Source organism: Loxodonta africana, chromosome 26, assembly GCF_030014295.1.
Source record: "Loxodonta africana isolate mLoxAfr1 chromosome 26, mLoxAfr1.hap2, whole genome shotgun sequence".
NCBI classification, from domain to species: Eukaryota; Metazoa; Chordata; class Mammalia; order Proboscidea; family Elephantidae; genus Loxodonta; species Loxodonta africana.
Window position 1 is genome coordinate 48,873,179 of NC_087367.1, and position 27,663 is coordinate 48,900,841.

The following is a 27,663-nucleotide window of genomic DNA, read 5'->3' on the forward strand; positions in this document are numbered from 1 at the left end:
ACTCTGTCCTATAGGGTTGCTATGAATTGGAATCTACTAAAAGAAAACTGGGAGTTTTATTTTTAAATCAATGTATTATAATTTTTTGAAAAACGATAGACTTTTGCTATAAGGTAGTACCATCACTGAAATTTTCTGGAGGAGACTTTATTGCCCAGAGTAAATTCCCTAAAGTATGGTCTGTGCCTGGGGAAGAAGAAAGAAACCATGGGGACTGTGGAAGTGGAGGATGGTGGTGATGGAGAGGCCTCCAGGGATCCCTAGACCAGAGACTTAGGTCACAGTTGAGACACCAGAGCCCAGAGGGCTCATGTAAATTAACTCTCCATTATTGCAAGTCTCAACCCAAGAGGAAAGTGTCACTCAGGGTAGAACATGAGAACAAAAAGCCCAAGTTCCAAGCCCAGGAGGATTCCCCAAGTATCAGCAAGGCCTTTTGCATCAGCTTCCACTAGGCAGAATTCTCACTCATCAAATTACTCCAGAGATCCATAGGTCAAGTATGAGTATTCTACCCAAGTGTGTAAGGTCAAGGGGTTAGCTACGGTCTGGCGGACCAGACCAAAACATCTCACACCCCTGTCGGCAAAAGGCCCCTGGTCTTGAGGCTGAGTTTTTGAAGAAAGTGAGTGCCATCAGGTCTGCCCTCAGTCTAACCAACACTGAGTCCCTGGTCAGCATCCTGGAGTCCTGGCAAGAAGAGCCAGGCACCTCCAGGAGCATCTGGAGGAGAAGACAGGGGCTGAAGAGGTTACCACACCTACTGGTGCTGCTACACATGTCAGAGACCTGGCTGCAGAGGGTGCAGGCATGGCCTCAAGGTCAAAGGAGAAAGCGCCTGAAGACGTGCTAGGACTCTTAGACTGACAGAAGCAGGATGTCTGGACTGCAAAATATGCACCCTTCAGGGAAGAACTTCATTCAGGCTTCTTAAACCCACCTCACCTGGAAGATCCACTCTTTTAGCCTTGTGCCCCTTCCACGCCCCCTCTAGTACATGGAGAGATCCAGCCCTAGAGCACCAGGGTGGAAGAAGCCCCAGGATAGCTGTCGAAGACATGAGGTCCACTCCAAAGCTCCCCCCGCCAAGGAGAGAAGAGGACAAGACTCATCTGCAGATGAGGTCTCAGGGCCCTGAGAATGAGCACAATGTTTGTAAGGAAAGAGAAATGGGATTTCAGTGGGACATGGAAGTCTGAGAAAGAGCCTCTGCAAAGATAGCTCTAAGGGAGGTGTGATTGTGAAGGTGGGCTGGTCACTGAGTTCTTTGTAGTACAAGGTACCAGACAGAAGCCAGACTCTGAGGGGAACCTGCCTGCCGGTGAGCAGTGGGCATAAAACCTTAAACCAATGAGAATCGAATCTCTTCCCAGCAGCTTCTGCACAGATCAGTGATGTTTGCTTGGTCTTTTCTCTTTTCTGTGGTCTAACCTGATCTGTCCTGAGATCAGAGAGTTGGAATAGAAAAGCTTGACTGAGATGAAACGAGCAAAGAGAAGACAAGGCCTCCTAAATCTGGTGAAGACAGAACACAGATAACCAAAGGTGAGGATGGGAAGAAACAGATTGAGTTCCAAGTCCCATCCACAGTATCCCAGGGCCTGGGAATCCCTGGAAGTGCCAGAGGTGTGTACTCCCTGGGAGATGCGACCCCAAGTGTCAGAGGAAGCCCTATGGAGCAAGGAAAGGAGGGCAGGGCCTCTAGGATGGGCACTTCCATACAGGCTGCCCATGTGAATTTCTCAGAGTGACCGTGACAGATCCTGAGAGGGAGAGTTTGAGGCAAAGGAAAGTAAGTTTTCTGAAGAGGGGTGAATTCCACAGTCTCCTGATAATGAAACAGAAATCCCGTCCTGCTCAGAGGTACTGAGTAGGAGGGATTGTGAATTCCCATCCTGCACAGAGGTTGGCTGGGAAGTTCGACTGTCTAAAGACAATGTGGCCAAAGTCTTTTTTATCTTTCAAAGATATATCTTTAACTTCCTGCAAATTCAATCCTGGAAAAAAGCCTAGAATATACAAGTGTGGGTTTTTCAGGAGAGCAACAAGGGGAGAAGGTGATAGTGGCATATCAGAGAAGGAGAACAACAGTCTAATAGTCCCTGTGTTACTTAATGAATCACACATGGTGTCCAGCATTCTTCCTTATCTGTAGACATGTAAATGCAGTAGATGTTTTAGCAATAACTGAATTAATCCTCACAGAATTCTTTTTGGCCATTTCCAGGCATAGAGACCAGAAGAAGTCATTAGTTACAAGAGCAAGCAATACTTCGCTGGTCTGAATTTTGTTCAATTTCTGTGTTTGCCCTTCATAGATTGATAAAAGTCTCTGAATCTGCCATTGAAGACAGTGTTTTCTCTATTGTTATGGATTGAATAGTGTCCCCCAAAATGTCTGTCAACCTGGCCAGACCATGATTCCCAGTATTGTGTGGTTGTCCTGCATTTTGTGATCTGATGTGATTACTTATGTGTTGTAAATTCTAACCTCTGTGATGTTAATGAGGCGGGATTAGAGGCATTTAGGTTAATGAGGGAGGACACAATCTACAGGATTAGGGTGAGTCTTGAGTCAGTCTCTTTTGAGATACAAAGAGAAGAGTGAGCGGAAATGAGAGGGACCTCATACCACCAAGGAAGAAGTGCCTGGAGTGGAGCACGTCTTTTTGACCCAGTGTCCACGCGCTGAGAATTTCCTAGGCCAGGGGAAGATAGATGACAAGGACCTTCCCCCAGAGCCACAAAGAGAGAAAGCTTTCTCCTAGACCTGGTGCCCTGACTTCAAACCTGTTGCTTCTTAAACTGTGAGAGAATAAGTTTCTGTTTGTTAAAGCCATCCACTTGTGGTATCTCTGCTATAGCCACACTAGATAACTAAAAAACACATATATAAAATAGTCAAAAAAAAAAAAAGTTTCAAATACACACACATACATGTATGATGTTATTAAACTTTAAAAGGTTTTACATTCTTATAACACATTTAACAATAGAGATTTGTATATAGAAGTTATAATAAGAGCCATCCCCACATAAGTATATTGTACCTGCTCCCCTGAAGTGTCCAGTGTCCAAAGATACATATGTACCCTTTTACACACTTCTTTTTGCCGGGACACATGTAAGTACATTCATTTGTTTGTTTTTATGGAAATTACGTCACACTCTACCCATGTTTTTCTCTGAATCACTCTTCACTTGACAATTTTTCATGGTTCCTCTAAATCAGCAGACATGGAAGAAGCACTCTTTTTGGTTCTTCTCATTCTTAACTCCCACCACTCTTCTGTCAGTTTGTTGTAGTGTGGTGGCTTGCATGTTGCTGTGATGTTGGAAGCTATGCCACCGGTATTTCAAATACCACCAGGGTCCCCCATGGTAGACAGGTTTGAGTGGAGCTCTGGATTTAGACAGACTAGGAAAAAGGACCTAGTGATCTATTTCTAAAAACAAGTGGCCAGTGAAATCTTACAAATAGTACTGGAACACTGTCTGATTGAATGACAGAGGATAACCCCTTAGATTGGAAGGCACTCAAAATACAAGTGGGGAAGAGCGACCTCCTCAAAGTAGATCCCACTTTAATGATATTTGCTGATGGGGCACAACTCATCATGAGAAGAAACTGATGCAAATATCCATTAATAATCAGAATGTGGAATAAAGGAAGTATGAATCGGGAAATTGGAAGTCATCAAAAATGAAATCGAATGCATAAAGGTCAGTAATCCAAGGCATTAGTGAGCTGAAATAGCTTGGTTTTGGACATTTTAAACTAGACAATGATATGTCCTACTATGCCAGGATTGAGATACTGAAGAGAACGGCACCATATTCATCGATAAAAAGAACATTTCAAGATCTTTTCTGAAGTACACTACGAGCAATAGGTTAATACCCACAGGCCTACCAGGAAGACCAGTTAATAAGTCTATTATTCAAATTTACACACAAATCATGAATGTGAAAGATGAAGAAGTTGAAGGTTTTTACCAAGTTCCGCAGTTTGAAACTGATCAAACGTGATGCATTGATCAATCAAGATGTACTGATAATTACGTAATTAGAATGCGAAGTTGAAAACAAAGCAGACAAATCAGCAGTTGGAAAATAAGGTATTGATGATAGAAATGACACTGAAGCTTACATGATAGAATTTGGCAAGACCAATGACTTATTCATTGCACATACCTTTCGTCAGGAACATAAACGGTGACTATACTCGTGAACCACTCCAGGCAGAATAGACAGAAAACAAATTTGTGGAAGGTGATGATGGAGAAGGTCAATATCATGAGTCAGAATCAGGCCAGGGGCTGACTGCAGAACAGATGATCAGTTGCTCATATTCACGTTCAAGTTGAAGCTGAAGAAAATTAAAACAAGTCCATGAGTCAAAGTATGCCCTTGAGTATATCAAACCTGAATTTAGAGACCATCTCAAGAAGCGATTTGATGCACTGCACACTAATGATCGAAGACCAGATTAGTTGTGGGATGATAGCAAGGACATCATATATGAAAAAAACAAAAAGTCATTAGAAAGACAGGAAAGAAAGCAAACACCAAAGAGGATATCACAAGAGACTCTGAATCTTGCTCTTGAATGTACAGTAGCTAAAGAGAATAGAAGGAAAAATAAAGTAAAAGAGCTCAATAGAATACCTGAAAGGGAAGCTGGAGAAGACAAAGTATGATAATATAATGTGAACAGATCTGGAGTTAGAAAACCAAAAGGGAAGAAAACACCTGGCATTTCTCAAGCTAAAAGAACTGAAGGAAATATTCAAGCCTCTAGGTGCAATACTGAAGGATTCTATGGGCAAAATATCGAACAACAGAGGAAACATCAAAAGTAGATGGAAGGAATACAAAGACTCAATACACCAAAAACAATTGGTCGACGTTCAACCATATCAGGAGGTAGCATAGGATCAAGAGCTGATGGTACTGAAGGAAGAACTCCAAGCTGCACTGAAGCCATTGGCAAAAAACATGGCTCCAGGAATTGATGGCGTACCAAATGAGATGTTTCAACACAGGGACGCAGTGCTGGAGGTGTTCACTTGTCTATTCCAATACATTTGGAAGACAGCTACCTGAACAAATGACTGAAAGAGATCTATATGTGTGCCCATTCCAAAGAGAAGTGGTCCAACGCAATGCGGAAATTATCGAGCAATGTCATTAACATCACATGCAAGAAAAATTTTGCTGAATATAATTTAAAAACAGTTGCAGCAGTACACAGACAGGGAACTACCAAAAATTCAAGCTGGATTCAGAGGAAGACATGGAACGTGGGATATCATTTCTGATGTCTGATGGATCTTGGCTGAAAGTAGAGACTATCACTAAGATGTTTACCTATTTTTGTTTCCTATGCAAGCACACTCAACTGTGTGGCTCATGACAAATTATGGATAGCTTACCAAAGAATGGGAATTCCAGAACACTTAACTGTAGTCATGCGGAATATCTACGTAGACCAAGAGGCAGTCATTTGAGTAGGGCAAGGGGATACCGTGTGGTTTAAAATCAGAAAGTTATGTGTCATGGTGGTATCCTTTCACCATACTTACTCAATCTGTATGCTGAGCAAATAATCTGAGAAGCTGGTCTGTAAGAAGAAGAACATGGCATCAGTTTTGGAGAAAGATTCACTAACAACCTATGATATGCAGCTGATACGACCTTGCTTGCTGAAAGTAAAGAGGACTTGAAGCAGTTACTGATGAAGAGCAACCACTACAGCCTTCAGTATGGATTACACCTCAACATAAAGAAAACAAAAATTCTCACAACTGGACCAGTAAGCAACACCATGATAAATAGAGAAAATACTGAAGTCATCAAGCATTTCATTTAACTTGAATCCATAATCAATGCCCACAGAAGCAGCAGTCAAGAATTCAAACAATGTATTGCATTGGGCAAATCTATGGCAAAAGACCTCCTTAAAGTGTTGTGAAGGAAAGATGTCACTTTGAGGACTAAGGTGTGCCTGAGCAAAGCCATGATATTTTCTATCACCTCACATGCTTGAGCAAGTTAGACAATGAATACGGAAAACCAAAGAACTGATTCATTTAAAATATGGTGTTGGCAAAGAATACTGAATATACCATGGACTGCCAGAAGAATAAACAAATCCATCTGGGAAGAAGTACACCAAGATTGCACCATAGAAGCAAGGATGGTGAGACTTCGTCTCACGTGCCTTGGACATATTTTCAGGAGGGACCTGTCCCAGGAGAGGCTCATCATGCTTGGAAAAGCTGAGGGTCAGAAAAAAAGAGGAAGGCGCTCAACAACATGAACTGACGCAATGGCTGCAAGAATGGGTTCAAACATAGCAATGATTGTGAGGATGGTTCAGGATCAGGCAGTGTTTCATTCTGTTTTACACAGGATCGATGGCATCTAACAGCCACAACTAACATATGTATGCGTATATACCTGTATGTGTGTGTGTGTGTGTGTGTGTGTATATATATATATACATACATATATATACCCATTGCTGTCGAGTCGGTTCCAACTCATAGTGACCCTACAGGACAGAGCAGAACTGCCCCACAGAGTTCCCAAGGAGTGCCTGGTGGATTCGAACTGCTAACCTTTTGGTTAGCAGCTATAGCTATTAACCATTATGCAACTAGGGTTTCCATATAAAAAAAAAATTTTTTTTTTATATATATATACACACATACACACACATATATATACACACACTCTTTTTTTTATATATATACGTGTGTATATATATATTCTGTTCAGCAGTTTTGCATCTCTAGAGATCCCAGACTAAGACATTTGGTACCTACTGTGGTTCTAGAGGAACCAAATCTTAAGGATGAGTTTTCTGAATTGATTCTCAAGTCTGGCTAGTCTTAAAGGCACTGATGACTGTCTCCAGTAGTAAATAGGCTATTGCTAATCCATGGTGGGAGGTGACAATAGAAATACGCAAAATACTACTACACCTGGATCAAATATTTGTGAGACAAGGCTCTGCCTGATTACATATTTGATACTTTTCTATAATTTTGTCAGAATAAGAATAATAAGGAAGCTGCTTGGTTGGTCCTGCTTTTGGAGCCACACTGGTGAATGAAAGAAATGGGCTCAAAGCTCAAGCACCACATACAAGATCTGAAAGCTGCCACTTGTGCCCAGAAAGAAAACCACCATATTTCTTATAGTAACGAGGCTAATGCTGCCAAAAATAAACTCAGATTCTTATCATAAGTGTGACTGAATTAAAGCGCCGGTTGAATATCCAACCTCAAATGGTTTCTGAAGTTAGAGTGATGGCACTGATTGGGAAGAAATGGGATCCTGAAACTCGGGATGAGGACATATGGGCAGATAGTCAGGAAGCGGGGGACAATGAACCTCCAATTTCTGTTGAATCGCTCTTCCTAACAGAACCAGACCTCTTACTCCCATCTGAAGAGATTCTCTAACTTTGCCTGCTAAGGCACCCTTCCCAGTAAAACAATTATCCCTTCCACCTCCATCTGATGAGATTACCCCAGCTGTGCCTGAAGTGTCTTGTTTGAGTTGTCTCCTGGCATGGTGTCTGGGGCATTGCCTGGGGCATCACCTTAGGCAGATGCCTTATAAGACACGGCTGAACATCCCACTGCCACTGCCCATTTTTGCTTCTAGACCTATACCTAGACTTCAGTCCCAACAAGCCCCAAAAGGTGAACTATAAAGTGTGACCCAGGAAAAGCTATGCTAAACTCCAAAAGAACTGCTTGATTTTTCTAATATATACATACAGAAACCTGGTGAATATGTGTGGGAATGGCTATTATGGGTGTGGGGTAATGGTGCAAGCAACATAAAGGTGAATTAGTCTGAGTTTATTGATATAGGCCCAGGAAGCATAGATTCTTCATTCAGTGTTTCAGCTTGAGAGGTTAGAAAAGGATCTCATAGTTTATTTGGCTGGTTTACTGAAGCATGGATTAAGTGGTGGCCTAAAATAAATCAAGTGGAAATGGCAGATCTGCCATTGTATACTGTAGGAGAAGGTATCCAAAGGCTGAGGGAAATTGGAATGTTAGAATGGATTTATTAGGCTGGACCCACAGACCCACACACGGAGTGCCCAGAGGGCTCTCTTTGTACCATAGCAGTGAGGTACAAATTTGGGAAGCAAGCCCCAGCATTATTGAAGACTTCTGTGGTTGCTATTTTATATAAGTAAGAGTCCACAGTGAGAACTGCCCTAACTGAATGAAGACACCTGACTACAATGCAGTTGACTGGACCCCATGGTGGTAGCAGCCAAGTGGTGGCACTCAATCAACAAAGACAAGGTGGGTGTGGTTACCATAACAGACAGTAGAGTCAAAGCAGTAATCAGAACAGTCTGCTCGCATGGATTTATGGCATTGGCTACTTAGTCACAGTGGCCCTGGGAGTGAAAGAGCTGGGAAATGTACATCTCCTGGTACCTAGCGTCTTAGATATCTAGTGCTCCTGTAACCGAAATACCACAAACGGATGACTTTAACAAAGAAAATTATTCCCTCACAGTCTAGGAGGCTATAAGTCCAAATTCAGGGTGCCAACTCCAGGGGAAGGCTTTTTCTCTCTGTCACTCCTACGAGAAGGTCTTTGTCACCAATCTTCCCCTGGACAAGAAGGTTCTCAGCACAGGGATCCTAGGTCCAAAGGATGCACTGCTCCTGACACTTCTTTCTTGGTGGTACTGAGGTCCCCCTGTCTCTCTGCTCTTTTCTCTTTTATATCTCAAAAGAGATTGACTTAAAACACAACTTAATCTTGTAGACTGAGCCCTGCCTCCTTAACATAACTGCTTCAAATCCTCGATCATTAACATCATAGAGGTATGATTTACAATACATTGGAAAATCACATCAGCTGACAAAATGGTGGATAATCGCACAATACTGAGAAGCATGGCCTAGTCAAGCTGATATATACATTTTGGGAAGACAGAATTTAATCCGTAACACCTAGTATGCAGCTATCGACCTGTTAATGCCTTTTTCTCCATACCTGTTTGGAAGTATCACCAGAAACAGTGTGCCTTCTCTCTGACCTAAGTATATAAGGACCAAATAATGTACAGGAATCTCTGTTACATTTTCTCCATCTTACCATTATTTGGCCTCATACGCAGACCCAGTCACTTAATTGCGCAGCAGAATGAAGAGATTAAAGCCCCAACATTCTTGCCAGTGGACCAGGAAGGTAGCTGCTCAGACATCAGAGAGCCTCAGAGAGACAGAGACCAGGCGGCTCAAGAGAGGGATACCATAAAGTTGTTTTTCATACCCCTCCCCACTCCCACAGTTGCATATGCTTTGCTCTGACCCTAAGAAGTAGATCAATCCTTTGAGAACTGCATTATGGGTTAGAACACCAACAAGGTCCCAGACTGAGCGACACTCCCATAGATTACATCCAAATATCACTGCAAAGTCTTCAAAATCTGAACTGACATCTGAGCCACAGCACACAGAAGTTGGGAAAGAACCTGCAGCCTGAACATAACTGGGTCAAGTGATTCCTAAAACAAACAACATCGACATTTTCTGTAAGATTGAAGTAAGACACAGTCTTGGAATCACAGACAAAAACTTTAAAAAGCTACTTTAACCATGCTCAAAGAAGTAACAGGCACAACTTAGAAAAATAGAAAAATACATAGAAACCATTCACAAATGAAAATTTTAGACAGGAAAAACAGAAAAATAGAGATAAAAAATTCACTTGATCAGCTCTACAGCGGAATGCTGTTGACAGACAAAAGGATCAATGAGATGAAAACAGTTCAACTGAAAATATCCAATCTGAAAACAGAGAACAAATATTGAAAAAAAATGAACAGAGCCTCAAAAAAATTCAAAAATATCTAACATTTATTTATTGGAATTCCATAAGGTGTAGAGAAAATATGTGGTGTAGAAAAAAGCATCTGAAGAAATACTGGCTCAACACTTTCCCAATTTGTTGAAAGACATAAACTTACAGATTCAAGAAGCTATGCAAACTCCAACAAGTTAAACTCACATAATTTTATGCCCAAATGCCTCATTGTCAATTGTGGAATAACAAGGACCAAGAAAATATCTTCAAAGAAGCTAGAGAGAAAACAACTCATCTCACACAGGAGAAACAATTGGAATGACTCTGTATTCATCATCAGAAGCCATGGAGGCCAAAAGGCTGTGAAAAAAACATTTTTTCAACACTGAAAGAAAAGAAACATTAACCCAGTGTTCTATAGGCTGTTGTTTCCTTCATGAGTAAAGGAAAAATATTGACATTCTCAGGTGAAAGACGCTTAAGAGAATTCATCGCCACCAGACTTGCTCTAAATGAAACACTAAAGGAAGTTCTTCAGGTGGCAGGCTTGGAATTTCAGGAATTATGGAAAGCAACAAAGTGGAAAGTATCTTCGGAAGTTCGCCCTCCACCAAAGATTAGACAGGTCTATAAAACAAACAATAACACATGTGAAGAAAGTGTTTCTTAGTTCAATCATGTGTATGAGACCAAAAGTACAAAACCAGCCCAAAAGCACTGAAAAGAGGGCAGGACGGAACAGGAATCATGGCGGATGGAAACGGGGAACTGGAGCATAGGAGAGGACAATATTGACACATCATGAATATTGCAACCAATGTCACAAAACAATTGTGTATAAATGGTTGAACAAGAAAGTAATTTGCTCTGTAAAGTTTCAAATAAAGCACAATAAAAAATAAAAAAAAGTGGTAGGTATCTCGGTAAACATATTATGCCAACCCTGTTGTCACTGTACAACATGGCGCAGGACTCCCCTCTTTGCAAAGACTTTCTAGCCTATTGGAAAAACTTTGGAATATACTCTTGGTGGCAAATTAGTATTAGAGAATGGGGTTAATTTTGAAAATAAGAGATGTCTGTACTCATGCCTGGTGAATAAACTGGATAATAATATTTTCAGAGCGAAATGAGACGTTCTAACAGAAAAATAGGCCTGAATTCCCACGTGGGCCATGAGCCTACTACTCTGAAGGCCTTTCCCAGAGAGGCATTTCAGGCACTTCTAGAGCAGCAGGAGCGCTGGGGAATGCAGGTGTCAACTTCCCCCAGGGCCTTCTCTGAGGGGTAAGTACCTGCTTTAGTACTGAGCTTAGTGGTTCATAAATTGTCATTCTGCATAAGGTCTTCAGGTTCAAGTCTGTAATCCAGCTGGGATTCTGTGTGTGCTGCATCTCTGCATCAAAAGAACATGCTTCTAGAAGCAGAATGCCAGGAGAGAGGCGGTTGGGCAGTTGGGGGTGGGGGGTGCTGCGCAGACAGGGATGCCCGAGGGAGGCACAATATAGTCATTCTGCAGGAGGTCTAGTCCTTCTGCACAAGAATTAGAATGCTTCTCAATGCACAATAGTTTACATGCAGGACATAAACAAAGTGACTGAAGGACAAAGTTGAATAGTAAACCAAGCCGCTCCCTGTCAATCCTTACCTGAGAGGGTCTTCATCAGGACTTCCGGGGATGGAGAAGGAAACAGTAAACGCTGATTTATTTTACTTCTTCCTTCCTCAAGAAACAGGAACTGGTGTTAAGATGTCAGGTGTCAAGCCCCAAACTCCTCTTCTGGTCTGTATTTAAGCTGTATAATAAAACTGGGAATCAGGCAATCAGCCATGAGCAGACAGACCCAGGAGTATTTCCAGTGCCCCACATCTTTGAGCTCCAGTGAGATCCTGTTCTTAGTCCCTAGATTAGCAGAGGAGCTGAAAGACTGAAATTCCGTGTTTTCAGGCAACTTGGGCTTCAAGCAGGCAGTTATTGCTAAAGTCGTATTTCTCTGTGTTAATTTATGATCCTTAACTCAAATCCGGAGTTTGGAGCTCATTTTGATAACTCCTCATTAGTCTGTGTAGACAAGAGTCTGCTCACAGTCAGTGATGACAATGGAGGAAACAAAGTCCCTAGCCCAGAGGAGGGACTGTTCCCCAAATTTGGGGCAATGCCCCTGGGAAGCATCGGCGAGGTGCACTGTGGCCTCTGTGGCTTTGCCTTCTGCTCCTGGAATTGCACCCTGGGGGCGTCCATATGCAGACGCAGAGTCCCTGGGTGACCACAACTCCTGCCCTTCGGGGTCATCGTCCGGACGCACGTTGCGATATGCTTCCTGCCCCCCTTCCCAGCATAAGCGCTGCGATCACACGTGGCAGAACCAGTTCCCAGGTCCAGACCCTAGACCTTGCCCTCCTTGGCCTTAGGCTTCCCCTTTTTTTTTAGTCCTGGGGGAACCCGCAAGCCTGGCGGGTGCGAGGTTAGCACCCGGCTGGGCGGGCTTGGGCCTGTCTCAAAAGGCTCATGGCGCACGCAGGTTCCGCCTCCTTGGAGTCTGCAGGCTTGCGGTGGGCAGCCCGGCATCTCCTGCCTCCCTCGGGCGCCCTCTCTGGGCAGCAGCTCCCCTCCCCCCGCCCCGCCAACCACCCAACAGTCGCACTGCCTGCTTTCTGCTTCTAGAAGCGTGTTCTTTTGATGCACACATGCAGCACACACAGAATCCCAGCTGGATTACAGACTTGAACCTGAAACGCACAACTTTAAAACTACTAGGCTGGGGGGGGGGGTATTGGCAGTGAAAATAGGAAAAAAAAATAAGAAAGAGAACAATTACAAAAAAAGTATTAGAAGACTGTAACCTCACATTATGGACTCAAGAAGGCTGCGGATACACAACTGCGTAGATAGCATACTGTTGTCTCTTTCTTTGCAAATAAGTCTTAGATGAGGGAATTTGGTACCGGGAATAGTTGCAGAGCCTGACTTTGGGGAAATCTGGGATTGATTAATTGGCTTGCATGAGGCTACAAGCCCTGATAATCAATATTTAAAGATGAGATTCGAGCAATCTAGAACATGCATCAGAATTTTTTACAAGTAAATTAGCACCAGAAGAGGCCTTTAACCACTAAATAAAATGGGTCAGTAGTTCAAGATCTCCCTACAAAGAAAATGGCAGACCTAGATCGTTTCCAGTCAGGTTCCAGCAAACATGCAAGAAACAGTCATTTTAATCTTGTACATAGTCAACAGAGATTAGAAAACCATGAGACACTCCCCTAACTTGATCCTTATGGCTAGTTTAAAAATGATAACAAATTAGAGAAGGAAGGTAGAAGAAGAGTTAGAGGACAAGCACACTCAGTAACTGAGATGCAAAACCCTACATAAGATGCCAGCAAAGGAAATCCAGCAAAGGGTAAACCACGTAACATGCCATGATCAAGGCGGTTTATTGTAGGCATACAAATTTGAGTGAACGTTAAAGATTTAGTAATTTCATTCACCACATGCATAGGTGAAAGAAGAGAAGACATATGCTCACCTCAAGAGATGGGGGCAAAGCAGGTTGATAAAATCCAATCACACGGAGAGATAAGGACTAGGAGCAAACATGGAACAGAAAAGGAGTTCCCGAACGTGGAAAACTACAACTAGCATGATGGTTCATGGTGATGTGTGGGACATTCTCTTTAAAATTAATAAAAAATAAAATAAGGATGCTTCTATCATTATTTTTATTAAACATTTAACACTGGAAGTGTAAGCTAGTACAAAAAAAGTATAACTGCTATTCATAGATTATAGGACTGTCTCCATTGAAAACCGTAGAAAATATTGGAGTTAATAGTAATCATAAATAAAAAATAAATTGAAATTTCAATGTGTCAGCATCAAGCGGACTCTGTCATAGCTCTTAGGTGAAAGCAAAGGACACTGATAGGGAAAGAGCAGGTTCGGGTGGGCTAGACCAAGGAGGGAAGAAAATTATTCTGCACTGGGCTGAACTTATAAGCACGGGTATGTGTGTTAGTTACCTAGTCCCTCCATAACAAAAAATAACACAACTGGATGGCTTTTAAAGGACAGAAATTAATTTTCTCACAGTTTAGCAGGTAGTAGTTCGAATTCAGGGCATGGCTGTAGTGGGAGGTCCTTCCTTGTCTACCTCAGCTTCTAGTAGATGCCAGCAATCATTTGTGTTCCTGGCCTTCTAGAAGCATCTGTCTTCTTTGTCTGTCTTCCTTTTCACCTGTTTGTGTCTGTGTGTATTCTGCTCCTTTTATAACTAAGAAGAGTTAGGCTTAGGACCCACCCTACATTGGTATGACCTCATTCACATAATAAAAGCAGGCCCCTTATTTCCAAACAAGGTCAGAATTACAGGTACAGGGGTTAGGATTTCCACATACATTTTGGAGGGACACAATTCAATCCCTAACAGTCGACTTACCAGATATTCTGGATTGAGAGTACTCACATGAACAGCTGAGAGTAGTTCCAATTCTTTGCTACATTCAGTGGCTGAAACTTGTCTCAATGGTCACCCATAGGAATGTTGGAGCAATTTATTGTGCAGGACCTGGCCTACCATTCCTAATCATGTCCATTGTGTGGAAAAACACACACTCCCATCACCGAAGCCTTGAGAAATTCATCGATAAGAACGGAATGGTGGTTGGAACCAAGAATTGTTTCATAGCCTAGATAACATGGTGCAGCTGTTAGATACCCACATGGAGATGTCAGGTAATAAAACTTCACCCCACATGGAGATGTCAAGAATAATACCAACAGCTAATGTTCATTGAGTACCTACACTGGTGCCAGGCACTCCTGTGCTTTTCCTTTCATGTTTGCTTTTCATGATGGCCATATGAGGAATGTAGCATTATAATGCATAAAGAGGTCAATACAGAGAGTTACGCTGACATTTGAATATATGAGTCTGGACCCAGGAGGAGTTTGAATGGATGGAGGTATAAACCTCACGTCCTTAGCTACAAATAGACAGCAGTAAACTCACTGAGGCATCCTAGAGGGAGGGTGTCAATAAAGAGAGGAGCAGGCACCAAGCCCAAGGGTACTCGGGTATCTAGAAGCCTGCCAGGTGAACAGCAGCCAACAAGCCTCTCTGAAGTCCAGTGTGGTTCCTGGAGGGTTGTCTGTCCTTGCTCTCAGCTGCATTTCCCCAGTGCTCCTCCCACCTGCACTGGGTTGTCCCCTTCATGAGGACAGGGACAGTGTGTACCTTTCACCACTGTATCTGCATAACATAGACTACTTCTGGCCCATGGAATATACTGACTGAATGAAAAATAAACAAAGGATAAGTACGTAAAATCCTTCGTAGTTGATACCTTGGGATACATTAAGGGGCTTCATGAGTAAGAGGGAGAAAAATTGATCAGGGCTGCTTCTGAGACCATCCCTTAGGCGTAATGAGTGTTAAACAACACTTAAACAAAGAGATTTAATGGCAGAGATGTATGTTAAAAAGATGTAAGTATAGCTTAAAGATTACTAGAAACATGCACATTATTGCAACTATAGTCAAATCGCTAAAAAAGATATACTACATGCACACAGAATATTACAAAGTAATTTAATGCCCTCATTAAAAAAAAACAAAAAAAAATTACCATGAAAAGACTAATGTTGAATGAAAATATCAGGATATAATATCTGTGTTAATATACATAAATGTGTGTGCTAATACACACATAAAACCAGTTGCCACTGAGTCAGTTCTGATTCATGATGACACCAGTGTGCCAGAGTAGAACTGTACTCTATAGGGGTTCCAATGGCTGAGTTTTCGGAAGTAGGCTGCCAGACCTCTCTTTCATAGCAATTCTGGGTGGACCTGAACTCCAACTTTCTGTCAGCAGCTCAAGATATTAACCATTTGCATCAACCAGAGACTCTAATACACATACATGCCAATATAAGCAAGAAAATAGACATATCGGAACGTTAATAATTTATTCTATGCATTACGTATGTTTTCTTGTTTTTTTTTTTTTTTTGCATACTTTCCCATTGCTTCCAAGTTTTTGAGGAATAGAATGTACTTCTGGAAAAATTCATGCGAGATTTTTAAGTAATGAAATAATTAACAGAAACAGAATGAGTAAATCTGTGGCAAGGCAGCCCAGGAACCCAAGATTACAGTAACACTGGTATGAAAAGCAGAATTGTGGAGTCCTGAAGCTCAGTGGTTCCATGCATCCATCAGGAAAGAGGGAAGAGCAAATAAACAAGGAGAAAATACAGTGAGCCAGAGGAGTGGGAGCCCTCTGTTGTGGGCACAGTTTTCTCATGAAACTTTAGATGGACACAATGGGTGGGATTATCCACTTCCATCATACAAACATTTTTATTACCCTTGATTTTAACAGAACTATGTTATAAAAACAAATGATAAAATAAAGTATAATAAAAGAATAAATCTCATCAGTGGGCTACTATCATTTTCCCCAGCCACTGAGGAGGGCAGGAGACACACAAGGGAAAGAAGATGGAGCAGTGTGAAAACTCATGCTAAGTGGGGAGGAGAGTGTTTCTGAGACAGGCCTTAGCTCCTACCACCTAGGGAAGTAGGCAGCCATGCACAACCAACTGGAAGAAATGGTACATTATTTCTGAGACCTACTCCAGCTCATAACAAATTATGGATAACATGGGGAAGAATGAGATTTCCAGGACACTTAACTGTTTTTACGAGAAACCTGTACATAGAACAAGAGGCAGTCATCTAAACAGAACAAGGAATACAGCATGGTTTAAAGTCAAGAAAGGTGTGCATCACCGTTGTATCCTTTCACCATATGTATTCAACCTGTATGCTGAGCAAATAATCTGAGAAGCTGGTCTGAAGAAGAATAAGGCATCAGGATTGGAGGAAGACTCATTAATAACCTGAGATATGCAGATGATACAATCTTGCTTGCTGAAAGTGAAGAGGCCTTAAAGCATTTACTGCTGAAGATCATAGACTACAGACTAACAGCCTAACAACTGGACCAATAAGCAACATCATGATAAACGGAGAAAATGTTCACGTCATTAAGGGCTTCATTTTTACTTGGATCCACAATAAACACCCACGGAAGCAGCAGTCAAGAAATCAAACGACACATTGCATTGGGCAAATCTGCTGCCAGAGGCCTCTTAAAGTGTTCAAAAGTACAGATGTCACCTTGAAAACTAATGTGCGCCTGACTCAAGCCATGGTGCTTTCAGTCGCCTCATACGCACACGAAAGGTGGGCAATGAATAAGGAAGACCAAAGAAAAATTGAAGGCATTGAATTACGGTGTTTGCAAAGAATATTGAATATACCACGGACTGCCAAAAGAATGAACAAATCTGTCTTGAAAGAAGTACAGCCAGAATATTCCTTAGAAGCAAGAATGGCGAGGCTTCATCTCACATATTTTGGACATGTTGTCAGGAGAGATCAGTCCCTGGAGAAGCAGGTCATACTTGGTAACAAGTGGCCACAACAATCGGCTCAAACATAAAGCCGACTGTGAAGGCGACGATAGGTAGTTTAACATACATTTTGACCCATGTGAATTAAAATTTAAACAATTATTTCATGCCTTTTTGTAGGGGTTTTAGAATATACAATTAAAATAAATGTAAACAATTAATAGAAAAAATCTCTGAAAATAAAATTTAATTTTTTTAAATCACTGCTCCATACCCCAGATCTAAATGGCTTGATATAAAGCACTGGGCTTTGTGATTCACAAAAAGGAGGTGCCAATTCCTGGAGGGGGGATGGGAGGATAGAGAGAGTTGGAAGCTGGCAAAATTGTCACAAAAGGAGAGACTGGAAGGGCTGACTCATTAGGGGGAGAGCAAGTGGGAGTACGGAGTAAGGTGTATACAAACTTGTATGTGACAGACTGACTTCATTTGTAAACGTTCACTTGAAGCTCAATAAAAGTTAATATAAAAAAAAAGCCCAGCCCTGACCAATGTTTGCTTAAAAACTTTGAAAGTTTGTTCCTCTCTAAAATAAAGCAGGGTCTAACTTTAAAAATAAATAAATAAATGTAAACAATTATTAGAAAAAATCTCTGAAAATAAAATTTAATTTTTTTAAATCACTGCTCCATACCCCAAATCTAAATGGCTTGATATACAGCACTGGTCTTTGTGATTCACAAAAAGCAGGTACCAATTCCTGAACAAGAACTGAAGTGACAGGAGAAACCCCCCATGCTGTTAGAGCCCTGAGTATGGGCCCTAATCCAGTGATCTGTCTTCATTAATTCCTTTTCATTTCATCTCTGTGAAAGAGGGGAGGGAGAAGGTGAGAGAGGGTTACATGTGCCTATTCTGTTCTTTAGCATCCAGTTCACTGCCAGGAACAAGTATTCGTAAGAGTCTAAAAAACGTTAAAGTACAAATAAGGAGGAAAACCTCCTAGTATATATATGTATTAGGTGGCACAAAGAGTTAAGTGCTCAGCTACTAACTGAAAGGTTGGCAGTTTAAATACACTCAGAGTTGCCTTGGAAGAAAGGCCTGGCAATCTACCTCCAAATAGTCACAGCTATTGAAAACCGTATGGAGGGCAGTCCTACTCTGAAAACTCACGGGGTCATCATGAGTGAAAATCTCCTCAACGGCAACTGGATTGGTAATCTATATATGGCATAAATGTTTGGAAAATTAGTTTCTGAACATATACACGGCATACAGAATACACTGCACATTAGTATTATGTGCCAAAACCCACTGTCATCAAGTCGATTCTAACTCACAGTGACCCCAAAGGACAGAGTAAAACTGCCCCATAGGGTTTTCACTGAAGCAGACTGCCACATCTGTCTCCTACAGAGAGGCTGGTGGGTTCGAACCACTGACCTTTCAGTTAGCAGCCAAGTTCTTTAACCACAGAGCCACTAGGGCTCACTGCTGTCATGTACAGTGATTACATAAGCAAATTCTGAAACAAACTGCCTGGGTTTAAATCCTAACTCAATTTATCAGCTGGTTGATCTGGGCACGTTACTTTACCTCTCACTGCCTCAGTTTCCCATTTCTAAAATGGGTCTTATTCAAAAGGTTGTTACGCAGGTTAAATAAAACACACAAGGCACTTAGAAAAAGGCCTTACACACAGAATGAACACAATAATTGTTAGCTTTCATAATTATTAAGGGAATACAAACAAACGGCCAGGTTGAAGGAACTTCCATTGAGAAAGAGTTGAGTTCCAAAATTCATGTGTAAAGTCATTTACATCAACTGTTAAAGTTGTATGTTTAGATTCAAGTGATTACTGAGGTGTGTTATGATCTTGAACAGAGTTCTGGGGACTATACAGGCAGACTCTGCATGCCCTTCTCCGGCACATCCATTCCATCTCCCTTGGAGCCCAGACATCATGTTATTAATTAAACCCCTCCCACACTGGTGGTGTATTGTTTAAGAGCTACAGCTGCTAACCAAAAGGTCATCAGTTCAAATCCACCAGGCGCTCCTTGGAAAGTCTATGGCACAGTTCTGCTCTGCCCTATAGGGCCGCTATGAGTTGGAATAGACTCAGTGGCAATGGGTTTTTAACGGGTATGAGGTAACTGTTCAGCGCTTAAAGACGTACCAAAAGCAACCACTAACACAAAAGTATAGTAAAAGGTTCTTATTTCAGAGTAGCGAAACCTTAGTTTCTAACACAGTGGTGAATTAGGGTGGACTGTGGATCAAGAGGAGCTCTGGTGGCATAGTGGTTAAGAGCTCAGCTGCTAACCAAAAGGTCAGCAGTTCAAATCCACCAACTAGTCCTTGGAAACTCTATGGAATAGTTCTATTCTATGCTATAGGGTCTGTATGAGTTCAAATCAACTAGGGTCTCTATGAGTTGGAATCAACTTGATGGTGACAAGTTTGGTTTGGTGGGTGTCATGGATTGAATTATGACCCTAAAAAATGTGTGTCTCAACTTGGTTAGGCCATGATTCCCACTATTGTGTAGTTGTCCTCCATTTTGTGATTGTAATTTTACTTTAAGAGGATTAGGGTGGGATTGTAACACCACCCTCACTCAGGTCACCTTTCCCTGGGGTGTGGCCTGCACCACCTTTTATCTCTCCAGAGATAAAACGAAAGGGAAGCAAGCAGAGAGTTGGGGGCCTCAGACTATCAAGAAAGCAGCACCAGGAGCAGAGCATGTCCTCTGGACCCAAGGTCCCTGCACCTGAGAAGCTCCTTGACCATGGGAAGGCTAAGGACAAGGACCTTCTTCCAGAGCCGAAAGAGAGAGAAAGCTTTCCCCTAGAGCTAATGCCTTGAATGTGGACTATTAGCCTACTTTAATGTGAGGTATTACATTTCTCTCGGTTAAAGCCATCCACTCATGGTATTTCTGTTATGGCAGCACTAGATGATGAAGACAGTGGGTCAAGGTGGAAGGGGTGGATGAAGGACAAAAAAAGAAAAACGGACAACAAGAGAAATATAAGAATTCAGAGAACTGTGAAAATTTAATTCCTGAATATACTTTCTTTCTCCTCCCTGTAACTGTAAGGACTTTTCTCATATACAGCATATATAAGTAAATCCTTGCAATATTTAAAACACTTAGATTTTTGTAAAACTCATTCTCTGAAAACTCATGGTGGCCCCATGAATTTGTGGCTTAAAAACAACTCAGAACTAAAAAGAAGCATAAATAAATAAATAAAGGCACTGCTGTCATTTGCGGGCGATGTTCTTTTCCTGCTATCCACAACCCACACACTCGGGTTAATTTTCCAGGGTCAGTGTTCATAGACCATCCTCTTTCTCTTACCACCACCCACCACCCTTAATTATTTAGAAAAGGCAGGGCCAGTCAGTGCTCCAAACATCAAGTTTTCTCTCCAAAATGCCAACTCGCACTTGGGGAGCAGGCTACATTCTCAGCTATCAGCACTTCCACTAGCCCCTGCACATAAGGAATGTGTCTCCACTGAACTGTTCATTGTAATTAAAAAAAAAAAAAAAAAAGTAAAAAACTGTTTCTTAAAAAAAAAAAAACCAGGCATTTCCCTATTACCCACCCACCCCACTCTCCCATACCCACTGCTCCCCTCACCACACACACACTCAAATATTTCATACCAACGGTGTGTCCCAAGCACGGGGTCTGGCTCCGCTCTTCTTTTACACCCCTTGGAGGCCTCTGGAGAAACCATACCTTTGGTTGGCAATTCCCTGAACCCTGCCTATTCAAGCTGGCACTTATTCAAAAAGGCAGGTGAGTCTTCAAGTCAGGTTTTTAAAAGGAGTTTAAGAGGTGCCAGGTGATATGCCTCCTCACCCTCAAATTTCTCAAAGGTAATAATTTCTTCAGATGTTTACAATGTCTCAACTATGGGTTAATTAAATCCCTTAGGATGGTGGGCATGGGAAAATCCTCCATCTCAATGCCCCCCATTTCGAAAAAAAAAGAGGGGAATCTCCAAAATTACAAATTTGAATTTCTACATACTTGATTGAACTAAGGAGTAAGTTCCTCACATGTGTTATTCTTGGTCTGAGTCCTGGTGGTGCAGTGGGTAAGAGCTAAGCTGCTAACCAAAAGGTCTGCTGTTTGAATTCACCAGCTGCTCCTTAGAAACCATATGGGGTAGTTCTACTCAGTCCTATAGGGTTGCTAAGAGTTAGAATTCACTGGATGGCAATTGGTTTGTTTGCTTTTCAATCTTTGGCTGAAAGGTGGACTTTGTTATCAATTTATTAAATCAACTGGTAATTTGCTGGGTATTTCTCATACAGGAACTTATGATGTCTTCAAATCCAGCTAATCAGGTTTAGGGAGAGAGAAACTTCTCTACCTTAGCTTCCCTGCCACTCCCACACCTTTTTCATTGATTTCCATGCCCTGTTTAAGTAACATCACTCATCACTTCTCACTGTCTAGGTTATCTGAGCCAATTCATGGCAGTCAATTCCACCTGAGCCCTAGGATACCCTCATTTACATACTCTGCCCTGTTCCTTCACCAATGGCTGACCTCACATCTCCCCTTGAATGTCTACTAGGCATCTCAAACTTAATGTGGTTCAAATAAAATTCTTCGTCCAAGTGTCTTATCTACCTCCCAGTCTTCCTTATCTCAGCAAATGTTCTCACTATCCTCTGGGTTGTTCAGGACAAAAACCTAGAAATCATCCTTGATTTCTCTCCTTTATTCAAATCTTGCATCCAATCCATTGACATATTCTGGACTCTTGGCACTACCTTAACATAAATCCTGACTCTATCCACTTCTCACTACCTCCACCTTACATCCACCATCATCTCTTGGTTAAAACTGGACTCCATGCACCGATCTTCCCTCTTACAATCTACATAACAGCATCATTTCAGTGGCTTCTCATGGCTGTTAGGAAAAATTCCCAAATCCTTCCCATGGTCTTTCATGATGCGGGGCTTGCTCACCATACTAACCTCATTTCCTAACAGTCTTCCCTCGGTTCACTCCACACTAGCCATGACTTATTTCCTGAGCTTCCTCAAACGTGCCAAAACACTTGGTTATTTAAGGGCCTCAGAAACAACTCTTTCCTTTATTGGCAATATCCCTCCCTTCAGAACTTCATACAGCTATTCTCTCCTTTGATATAGGTCAGTTATCTCCTCAAATATCCTGCTCCCATAAGCCTTTACTATTAATCTAAAACAGCTCACCCCACTCATTCCCTCACATGCAACTCTGTCTTATTTTCAAAATATTTAGCTCTCCTTGACATTTTTTGTTAATTATTACCTGTATTTTTTCTGGTTGAGAATATATGCAGCAAAACATACACCAACTCAACAGTTTCCACCTGTACAATTTAATAACACTGGCTACATTCTTGAAGTTGTGCAACCATTCTTACCCTCCTTTTCTGAGTTGTTCCTCTGTCATTAACATAAACCCACTGCTCCTTAAGGTTCCTATCTAATCTTTTCAGTAGCTGTTGTCAATCTGATGCCATGTAGACAGTTCTTAAAAGAGCATATGCTCAAGGTAGACCATTTTTATTAGTTAAGTAAGCTTATGTTCTGGAGCCCTCATGGCACAGTGGTTAAGTGATACGGTAGCCAAGCAAAAGAAGAGCAGTTTGAATCCACCACCTGCACCTTGGAAACTCTATGGGGCAGTGCTATTCTGTCTTACAGAGTCTCTGAGTTGGAATCAACAGCAACAGTTTGGTTTTTTCTTTTTCATACTTCAGTTTTAAGATGATTCAAGGGAATGCTTTTGGTGTAATGTTTAAAGATTATCTCACGGCAATAGTTTCAGGAGTTCATTCACCCTCAGTGGCTCCAAAAAGTCTAGGGTTCATTTGAAATTCTGTTCTGCATTTTCCCCCTTTTGATCAGGGCTTTTCTATGGACTCTTTGATCAAAATGTTCAGCGACAGCAGCCGGGAACCTTCTGGTTCTTCTGGTCTCATGGCATGCTAGATGTTCTTTTAAAAAACATGAGTGGATGCTAAAGGTTATCAAATACTTATTTTATTACACCTATTAATATAATCACATTTATTTTTCCTGTACATATGGCAAATTATACTGATTCATTTTTGAATGTTAAACTAACCTTGAATTCTTGGGATAGACCCAACTTGGTCATAATATATTCTTCTTTAGAGTGTTGCTGGATTTGTTCTCCTATTTATTTTTATATTTTGCATCTATGTTCATCAGTGACATTGGCCTGTCATTTTCCCATCTTGTGCTGCTCTTGTCAGGTTTTGGTATCAATATTCATTCTACAAGCTTTATAAAATGAGTTTGGGTATATATTTCATTTTATATTGAAGAATTTGTGAAATATTTCTTGAATATTTGGCAGAATTTGCAGGAAAAGCCATCTGATATGAAGTTTTCTTTTTGAGAATAGTTTGAGCTCTAATTCAATTGTATTAACAGTTGTGGAATTACTTTTGCTTCCTCTTTCTTCTTGAATCGTTGTTATTAACTTACATGGTATGATACGTTTGCCTACTTTACCTAAATTTGCAAATTTATTGGCTAATACGGTTCATAACATTCTCACATTATCTTTATGTTCTGCAAGATCTGTAGTCATTTTCTTTCTAATTCCTGATATTCGTTTTTTATATCTTCATTCTTTTTCACTTGATCAATCTTGCCTAAAGTTTGTCAATTTTACTAGCATTTTCTAAGAATCAACTTTAGTCTTTGTTGATCGTCTGTTGCATGTATTCAATCATTAATAGAAACAAAAATTCCTATGAATGTTTGTTTCTGGTTTTTTCCCAACATTTTGAATGGATGTTTAATTCACTTATTTTTCAAGATTTGTTCTTTCCAATTATATTTTTAAGGCTATAAGTTTCCTATATTATATTGTCTGTACTGCACAAATTTTTATATGCACTATGTTCATAATTGTTCACTTCAAAATGTATTCTAATTTTCATTATGATGTCTTTTTTGACTCATAGTATTTTAAAATATCCAAGCACATGGAGATTTTGTATTTTCATTTTCTAAGATGGGTTTTTTTTTTTTATGGTGTACTTACATAGTATCCTCTATATTATTGCAGACTCTTGAAATTTGTTGAGACTTGCTTTATAACACAGTATACAGTTAATTTTTATACACACTATGTATGTGCATGAGATGAGTGTATATTCTTTCATGGTTAGATAATACACACACATACACATATATCAATTTGGTATTTTTTTACATGTTAAATCTTCTGTATCCTTGATAATTTATGGACTTCTATGTTTCTGAGGGGTGTGTTAAAAATCTATTATGATGCATGATGTCAAAAGGAGCCCCAGTAGTGCAATGGTTAAGCACTCAGCTGTTAAACCTTTTGATTTGATCCACCAACTACTCCACAGGAGAAAGATATGACACTTTCTTTCCATAAAGATTACAGCCTTAGAAACCCTTTGGAGAAGTTCTACTCCATCCTATAGTCACTATGACTCAGAATTGACTCAACAGCACACAAGAAAAAATGTACAATGTGATGGAAACTCAGGAGTACGAAGCTCAAAGAATTGGTCCTACCTCCAGGGTTAAAGGATGAAGGACAGAGAAAACAGCAGAGACATCCAAAAGCTTGGAAAAAGGGGGGCTGAGAGGACAATGGTTGGTGGTTTAAGGGCTTTGAAGGGCTACCACATATACTGAGGAATCTGAAGCGCAATGTTCTTGCCTAAGGATGAAGACATGCTCATAAAGATCCTGACAAAGCTTTAGGCTTGCACCTCTGGCTGATCTTTGGGCTCCACAGGGGCAGGAAGTGAAGGCTAAGGCAGAGTTTTAGGCACTCTTGCTTAGCATTGAAAGAACGCGCCAGTTCAGAGCCAATCTGCAAAGACTGGGATAATGTTACTTTTTCTTTTTGGCTACAAGCATTTAAAGAAATCACTGTCAGGTCATGAACTGACTGATGAGATAACAGAACAGAACTTCAGTGTCCACACATGAGAAGACATACAATCTTTGCAGAAATAGTTTGGAAACATCACTAAGCAAATGGATGACTGGCCCTCAACAATTAAAAAAAAAAAAAAAGCAAAACCTAATGACAGGGGGGAATCTGATTTCCAGAGTTACATTATAATATTTAAGATATCCAGTTTCCAACACACTATTCTAAGTCATAAAAAGAAAAAAGAAAAGGATGGTTCATTTGTTAAGAAGAAAGAAAGAAGAGAAATGAACAGAAAGCATCCCTAAGGAAACACAGATATTGGGATTACTAGACAAAGATTTTAAACCAATTGTCTTAAATTTCCTCAAAGAGCTAAAGAAACCATAGACACACACACAAAAAAAGGAAACCAAGAGAAGAATGTATGAACAAGTAGAAAATATTAATAAAGAAATATTATACAAAAGAACCAAATAGAAATTATAGAGCTGAAAAGTAGAATAGCTGAAATAAAAATTTCATTAGAGGAGCTCAACAGCAGATTTGAGCAAGAAAGCAGGAAAATGTAAACTTGAAAAAGCACAACTGAAATTGTTCTAATTGAGGAGCATGAAGGAAAAAGAATGAAGAAAATGAACAGAGCCTAAGGGACCTGCGGGACAACATCAAGCATACCAATATACTCATTAAGGGAGTCCCAGAAAGGAAAGAAAGATGAAAGGACAGAAAGAATATTTAAAAACGTAATGACTGGAAGGTTCCCAAATGTCATCTAGATATCCAAGAAGCTCAATAAACTCAAAGGACAGTAAATACATAGATATCCACAGACAGACATAATCAAAATGTCAAAAGACGAAGACAGAAACTTGAAAGCAGCAAGAGATAAGTGACTCCTAAGGTACAAGAGAGTCTCAACAAGTTTAACTGTTGATTTTTCATCAGAAACCATTGAGACAAGAAAATAGTGGGATGATGTATTTAAGGTACTGGAAAAAAAATACAGAAACAAAACTATGAACCAAGATTTCAATATCTAGCAAAACTATCTTTCAAAAATGAAGGTGAAATTAAGACATGCCCAGATACACAAAACCTGAGGGAGTGTGTTAGCAGCAGAACTGCCTTATGAGAAATGCTACAGGGAATCATCCTGGCTGGCACGGAAGGACGCTAGACAGTAACTTGAAGCCATAAAAAGAAACAAAGACTCCGTAAAGGTAACTACTTAGATAAAACAAAGTCAGTAATATTTTTATATCACGCCTCTCTTTTTCTCATATATGATTTAAAGCACAAATGCATAAAAATACTTACACATCTCTCTTAATGGACACACAATGTATAAAGATGCAATTTTTGTAACAGCAACGTAAGTAGGGGAGGTAACTGAGCTGAATAAAAGCAGAATTTTCTATACTGTTGAAGCTAAATTTGTATTAATTAAAAGAAGATTGTTATAAACATAAGATATTAATTGTAATCCTCATGGTCACCACTAAGAAGTTAAAACATATAAGGAAAGGAAATAAGGAGAGGATCAAAATTGTACACTTGAAAAAAATCAGTCAAACACAAAAGTGGACAGTAGTGAAGAAAATGAGAAACAAAATACGTATATGACCTACTACAAAGTAGAAGACATAAGTCCTTCCTTATCATTAATCGCTTTAAATTTACATAGATTAAATTCACAATTGGGATCATTAAAGTTGTGTGTCAACTTTTTTGGACCATGATTCTCAGTGCTTTGGCAGTTATGATGTAGTTTAGCAGTCGTATAACGATGCAGTCATTTCCATGATGAGATGTGATATAATGTGATTACCTCCATGATGGGATCTGCTGTGAGTAGCCAATCAGATGTAAGGGAGTTTCCTCAGGGGTGTGGACTGCATCCAATATAGGTGGACTTTCTGGCAAGGCTCTTGAGCTTTTGCTCACTCGGAATCCTGCAGCTGGCTCCTCTTCATCGGATCTCAAGTTTTTGGGACTTGAACTCTCAGCTTACCTTCCAATTTTGGGATTCATCAGCCTCCGCAGTCTGTGAGCCACGGCCTGCCAGCTTACCTGCCGATCTTGAGATTTGTCAGCCTTTGCAGCCTGTGAGCCACAGACCTGTTGTATGACCTGCAGATCTTGAGTTCTGCAGTCCCTGCATCTATGTGAGTCAGGAGAAGCCACAAGCCTAACCCACGGACTTGAGACTTACCAGCCTCTACAGCCTCGTGAGCCATTTTCTTGATATAAAGCTATTTATATATAAATATATATATATATATATATATATATATATACACCTCACTGGTTTTGCTTCTCTAGAGAACCCAGCCTAAGATACCAATTAAAAGACAAACATTGGCAGAATGCATAAAAAAATCATTCGACTGCTATCAAGCTG

General features: G+C 40.6%; 1 long non-coding RNA gene across 2 annotated transcripts in view; it reads right to left on the minus strand.

Moving 5' to 3' along the window:
• LOC135228707 (uncharacterized) overlaps positions 1 to 27,663 on the minus strand; it is a 124,157-nt gene that overhangs the window by 95,053 nt on the left and 1,441 nt on the right. For both annotated transcript variants that reach the window (XR_010319496.1, XR_010319497.1), the window contains exons 2-3: positions 11,504 to 11,651; positions 4,195 to 4,369 (exon numbers count right to left, since the gene is read on the minus strand). This is a non-coding gene — a long non-coding RNA (uncharacterized LOC135228707). The remainder of the gene's footprint in view (positions 1 to 4,194; positions 4,370 to 11,503; positions 11,652 to 27,663) is intronic.